Source organism: Anomaloglossus baeobatrachus, chromosome 4 (assembly GCF_048569485.1).
Source record: "Anomaloglossus baeobatrachus isolate aAnoBae1 chromosome 4, aAnoBae1.hap1, whole genome shotgun sequence".
Taxonomy (NCBI): Eukaryota; Metazoa; Chordata; class Amphibia; order Anura; family Aromobatidae; genus Anomaloglossus; species Anomaloglossus baeobatrachus.
Window position 1 is genome coordinate 671,022,212 of NC_134356.1, and position 6,937 is coordinate 671,029,148.

Here is a 6,937-nt window from a genome sequence, read left to right on the forward strand (position 1 = left end):
GAAATAAATACACAGACACATTAGAGACTCCATATTTATTACCCCCTGTCAGCCCTCCACGATCCTGCTCTTCTGTCTTCTTTCTTTCTAGTGTAGTAGTAGTGAGGATTGTAGTGAGGATGAGGTTCACCAGCCCATCACTTGGGGCTCGGGAACCTCATCCTCAGTACAATCCTCACTACAATCGGGAAGCAGCGTGCAGCAGTGCTGGCTGTCAGCGGTAACAGCGGTAACGCTGACAGACGCGTTACCATAGCAACGGTGCTCTCGGAGCTGCGGTTAGCGGTGACGTCACCGCTAACTGCGTTGCTATGACAACGGTGATCTCCGTTAATGACCGGCTGTGTCAGCCGCTCCCTAACGGAACGGGGAGTCGACCGTGTGCTAGAGCATGTCGCCGGTACACGGCGATACACATATGTGCACCGTGTACCAGAGAGATGCACTCGCAGGTCCTACATGACGCGTCATAGTCATGTGACCAGTCTGTAGCCAATGAGATAATAGCCACGTGACTGGTCACATGGCTATTCTGACGTCACGACAGGTCCTGCATCTCTGCTGGCAGTGCCGGTCACAGGAGGATTCAGCGATCATCGGATGGAATAGCGGCAGGAGACAGAGTGCAGAAGGGATCGCGAGGACCGGTAAGTGTTATGGCAATGTTTATTAACTGTTTGTGTACATTTATCATGCATTTTTATGTGTTTGTGATTGCCTCCCATTATAGCCTATTGGCTCGAGTTCGGTTCGTCGAACGTTCGACCAACCGAACTCGAACGGGACCCCCGTTCGGCGAGCCGACCTCGAGCCGAACCGCGACCGGTTCGCTCATCTCTAATTATGAGCAATATGTTGCCACCAACCACTCTAACTTGTCACGTGATGAGCCAGTAAATTATGCCATTGCTTGGATTAGTTTTTGCCTGCATCACAATTAGTGATAGACTTAGCTGTCAATATTTACAGTTATATCGAATTCCAGTTGCCCAAAACTTCTTAAAAAACGCTTAGAAACTGAAATATCTGGCCATACAATAGATTATATTTCTATTTTTCTTCAAGTCGCTTGGATTAGTTTTGCCTGCATTACAATTAGAGATAGACTTAGCTGTCAATATTTACAGTTATGTCGAATTCCAGTTGCCCAAAACTTCTTAAAAAACGCTTAGAAACTGAAATCTCTGGCCATACAATAGATTATATTTCTATTTTGCTTCAATTCGTTACTCTGTCATACTTTAAGGTTAACGACGATGTAACATGGCCACTCTCTTACTCTAACCAAGTTATTTCAAGTTTGTAAATTAATTTTACACATTGGATGGATAAAACCTACGGATCTTTTTCCAAAAGTCACTGGATGTGAACAGAAAGCCAAAAAAAAATGGCCAGCACGGGGGTCGAATCCGCAACCTTGGCGTTATTAGCACCACGCTCTAACCGATTGAGCTAACCGGCCACTTTTGCCCCATATCTACTCTCTTTTAATGAACTTGCTCTAATTTTGAGCCAGCTACTGACCTCTCAAAGCTTGATCTGTCCACAGTGAAAGGTAAAATACGTTGAAAGTTGACTAATTCTTAGAGAGCCCATCAAAAGCATAGGAACCAATCTTAAATGAGAATTGACAAGCTTTTTTTATATTATGAGCAATATGTTGCCACCAACCACTCTAACTTGTCACGTGATGAGCCAGTAAATTACGCCATTGCTTGGATTAGTTTTTGCCTGCATTACAATTAGTGATAGACTTAGCTGTCAATATTTACAGTTATATGGAATTCCAGTTGCCCAAAACTTCTTAAAAAACGCTTAGAAACTGAAATCTCTGGCCATACAATAGATTATATTTCTATTTTGCTTCAAGTCGCTTGGATTAGTTTTGCCTGCATTACAATTAGTGATAGACTTAGCTGTCAATATTTACAGTTATATCGAATTCCAGTTGCACAAAACTTCTTAAAAAATGCTTAGAAACTGAAATCTCTGGCCATACAATAGATTATATTTCTATTTTGCTTCAATTCGTTACTCTGTCATACTTTAAGGTTAACGACGATCTAACATGGCCACTCTCTTACTCTAACCAAGTTATTTCAAATTTGTAAATTAATTTTACACATTGGATGGATAAAACCTACGGATCTTTTTCCAAAAGTCACCGGATGTGAACAGAAAGCCAAAGGAATGGCCAGCACGGGGGTCGAACCCGCAACCTTGGCGTTATTAGCACCACGCTCTAACCGATTGAGCTAACCGGCACGTTTGTCCCATATCTGCTCTCTTTTAATGAACTTGCTCTAATTTTGAGCCAGCTACTGACCTCTCAAAGCTTGATCTGTCCACAGTGAAAGGTAAAATACGTTGAAAGTTGACTAATTCTTAGAGAGCCCATTAAAATCATAGGAACCAATCTTAAATGAGAATTGACAAGCTTTTTTTATATTATGAGCAATATGTTGCCACCAACCACTCTAACTTGTCACGTGATGAGCCAGTAAATTACGCCATTGCTTGGATTAGTTTTTGCCTGCATTACAATTAGTGATAGACTTAGCTGTCAATATTTACAGTTATATCGAATTCCAGTTGCCCAAAACTTCTTAAAAAACGCTTAGAAACTGAAATATCTGGCCATACAATAGATTATATTTCTATTTTGCTTAAAGTCGCTTGGATTAGTTTTGCCTGCATTACAATTAGAGATAGACTTAGCTGTCAATATTTACAGTTATGTCGAATTCCAGTTGCCCAAAACTTCTTAAAAAACGCTTAGAAACTGAAATCTCTGGCCATACAATAGATTATATTTCTATTTTGCTTCAATTCGTTACTCTGTCATACTTTAAGGTTAACGACGATGTAACATGGCCACTCTCTTACTCTAACCAAGTTATTTCAAGTTTGTAAATTAATTTCACACATTGGATGGATAAAACCTACGGATCTTTATCCAAAAGTCACTGGATGTGAACAGAAAGCCAAAGGAATGGCCAGCACGGGGGTCGAACCCGCAACCTTGGCGTTATTAGCACCACGCTCTAACCGATTGAGCTAACTGGCCACTTTTGCCCCATATCTACTCTCTTTTAATGAACTTGCTCTAATTTTGAGCCAGCTACTGTCCTCTCAAAGCTTGATCTGTCCACAGTGAAAGGTAAAATACGTTGAAAGTTGACTAATTCTTAGAGAGCCCATCAAAAGCATAGGAACCAATCTTAAATGAGAATTGACAAGCTTTTTTTATATTATGAGCAATATGTTGCCACCAAACACTCTAACTTGTCACGTGATGAGCCAGTAAATTACGCCATTGCTTGGATTAGTTTTTGCCTGCATTACAATTAGTGATAGACTTAGCTGTCAATATTTACAGTTATATCGAATTCCAGTTGCCCAAAACTTCTTAAAAAACGCTTAGAAACTGAAATCTCTGGCCATACAATAGATTATATTTCTATTTTGCTTCAAGTCGCTTGGATTAGTTTTGCCTGCATTACAATTAGTGATAGACTTAGCTGTCAATATTTACATTTATATCGAATTCCAGTTGCCCAAAACTTCTTAAAAAACGCTTAGAAACTGAAATCTCTGGCCATACAATAGATTATATTTCTATTTTGCTTCAATTCGTTACTCTGTCATACTTTAAGGTTAACGACGATCTAACATGGCCACTCTCTTACTCTAACCAAGTTATTTCAAATTTGTAAATTAATTTTACACATTGGATGGATAAAACCTACGGATCTTTTTCCAAAAGTCACCGGATGTGAACAGAAAGCCAAAGGAATGGCCAGCACGGGGGTCGAACCCGCAACCTTGGCGTTATTAGCACCACGCTCTAACCGATTGAGCTAACCGGCACTTTTGTCCCATATCTACTCTCTTTTAATGAACTTGCTCTAATTTTGAGCCAGCTACTGACCTCTCAAAGCTTGATCTGTCCACAGTGAAAGGTAAAATATGTTGAAAGTTGACTAATTCTTAGAGAGCCCATTAAAATCATAGGAACCAATCTTAAATGAGAATTGACAAGCTTTTTTTATATTATGAGCAATATGTTGCCACCAACCACTCTAACTTGTCACGTGATGAGCCAGTAAATTACGCCATTGCTTGGATTAGTTTTTGCCTGCATTACAATTAGTGATAGACTTAGCTGTCAATATTTACAGTTATATCTCTGGCCATACAATAAATTATATTTCTATTTTGCTTCAATTCGTTACTCTGTCATACTTTAAGGTTAACGACGATGTAACATGGCCACTCTCTTACTCTAACCAAGTTATTTCAAGTTTGTAAATTAATTTTACACATTGGATGGATAAAACCTACGGATCTTTTTCCAAAAGTCACTGGATGTGAACAGAAAGCCAAAGGAATGGCCAGCACGGGGGTCGAACCCGCAACCTTGGCATTATTAGCACCACGCTCTAACCGATTGAGCTAACTGGCCACTTTTGCCCCATATCTACTCTCTTTTAATGAACTTGCTCTAATTTTGAGCCAGCTACTGTCCTCTCAAAGCTTGATCTGTCCACAGTGAAAGGTAAAATACGTTGAAAGTTGACTAATTCTTAGAGAGCCCATCAAAAGCATAGGAACCAATCTTAAATGAGAATTGACAAGCTTTTTTTATATTATGAGCAATATGTTGCCACCAAACACTCTAACTTGTCACGTGATGAGCCAGTAAATTACGCCATTGCTTGGATTAGTTTTTGCCTGCATTACAATTAGTGATAGACTTAGCTGTCAATATTTACAGTTATATCGAATTCCAGTTGCCCAAAACTTCTTAAAAAACGCTTAGAAACTGAAATCTCTGGCCATACAACAGATTATATTTCTATTTTGCTTCAAGTCGCTTGGATTAGTTTTGCCTGCATTACAATTAGTGATAGACTTAGCTGTCAATATTTACATTTATATCGAATTCCAGTTGCCCAAAACTTCTTAAAAAACGCTTAGAAACTGAAATCTCTGGCCATACAATAGATTATATTTCTATTTTGCTTCAATTCGTTACTCTGTCATACTTTAAGGTTAACGACGATCTAACATGGCCACTCTCTTACTCTAACCAAGTTATTTCAAATTTGTAAATTAATTTTACACATTGGATGGATAAAACCTACGGATCTTTTTCCAAAAGTCACCGGATGTGAACAGAAAGCCAAAGGAATGGCCAACACGGGGGTCGAACCCGCAACCTTGGCGTTATTAGCACCACGCTCTAACCGATTGAGCTAACCGGCACGTTTGTCCCATATCTACTCTCTTTTAATGAACTTGCTCTAATTTTGAGCCAGCTACTGACCTCTCAAAGCTTGATCTGTCCACAGTGAAAGGTAAAATACGTTGAAAGTTGACTAATTCTTAGAGAGCCCATTAAAATCATAGGAACCAATCTTAAATGAGAATTGACAAGCTTTTTTTATATTATGAGCAATATGTTGCCACCAACCACTCTAACTTGTCACGTGATGAGCCAGTAAATTACGCCATTGCTTGGATTAGTTTTTGCCTGCATTACAATTAGTGATAGACTTAGCTGTCAATATTTACAGTTATATCTCTGGCCATACAATAAATTATATTTCTATTTTGCTTCAATTCGTTACTCTGTCATACTTTAAGGTTAACGACGATGTAACATGGCCACTCTCTTACTCTAACCAAGTTATTTCAAGTTTGTAAATTAATTTTACACATTGGATGGATAAAACCTACGGATCTTTTTCCAAAAGTCACTGGATGTGAACAGAAAGCCAAAGGAATGGCCAGCACTGGGGTCGAACCCGCAACCTTGGCGTTATTAGCACCACGCTCTAACCGATTGAGCTAACTGGCCACTTTTGCCCCATATCTACTCTCTTTTAATGAACTTGCTCTAATTTTGAGCCAGCTACTGTCCTCTCAAAGCTTGATCTGTCCACAGTGAAAGGTAAAATACGTTGAAAGTTGACTAATTCTTAGAGAGCCCATCAAAAGCATAGGAACCAATCTTAAATGAGAATTGACAAGCTTTTTTTATATTATGAGCAATATGTTGCCACCAAACACTCTAACTTGTCACGTGATGAGCCAGTAAATTACGCCATTGCTTGGATTAGTTTTTGCCTGCATTACAATTAGTGATAGACTTAGCTGTCAATATTTACAGTTATATCGAATTCCAGTTGCCCAAAACTTCTTAAAAAACGCTTAGAAACTGAAATCTCTGGCCATACAATAGATTATATTTCTATTTTGCTTCAAGTCGCTTGGATTAGTTTTGCCTGCATTACAATTAGTGATAGACTTAGCTGTCAATATTTACATTTATATCGAATTCCAGTTGCCCAAAACTTCTTAAAAAACGCTTAGAAACTGAAATCTCTGGCCATACAATAGATTATATTTCTATTTTGCTTCAATTCGTTACTCTGTCATACTTTAAGGTTAACGACGATCTAACATGGCCACTCTCTTACTCTAACCAAGTTATTTCAAATTTGTAAATTAATTTTACACATTGGATGGATAAAACCTACGGATCTTTTTCCAAAAGTCACCGGATGTGAACAGAAAGCCAAAGGAATGGCCAGCACGGGGGTCGAACCCGCAACCTTGGCGTTATTAGCACCACGCTCTAACCGATTGAGCTAACCGGCACTTTTGTCCCATATCTACTCTCTTTTAATGAACTTGCTCTAATTTTGAGCCAGCTACTGACCTCTCAAAGCTTGATCTGTCCACAGTGAAAGGTAAAATACGTTGAAAGTTGACTAATTCTTAGAGAGCCCATTAAAATCATAGGAACCAATCTTAAATGAGAATTGACAAGCTTTTTTTATATTATGAGCAATATGTTGCCACCAACCACTCTAACTTGTCACGTGATGAGCCAGTAAATTACGCCATTGCTTGGATTAGTTTTTGCCTG

General features: G+C 39.0%; 2 non-coding genes across 2 annotated transcripts; both read right to left on the minus strand.

Moving 5' to 3' along the window:
• Positions 1 to 2,993: 2,993 nt before the first annotated feature.
• TRNAI-AAU (transfer RNA isoleucine (anticodon AAU)) lies at positions 2,994 to 3,067 on the minus strand. Its single transcript has one exon. It is a non-coding gene; the product is annotated as a tRNA-Ile (tRNA).
• Positions 3,068 to 4,391: 1,324 nt separating this feature from the next.
• Positions 4,392 to 4,465, minus strand: TRNAI-AAU (transfer RNA isoleucine (anticodon AAU)). Its single transcript has one exon. It is a non-coding gene; the product is annotated as a tRNA-Ile (tRNA).
• Positions 4,466 to 6,937: the final 2,472 nt, after the last annotated feature.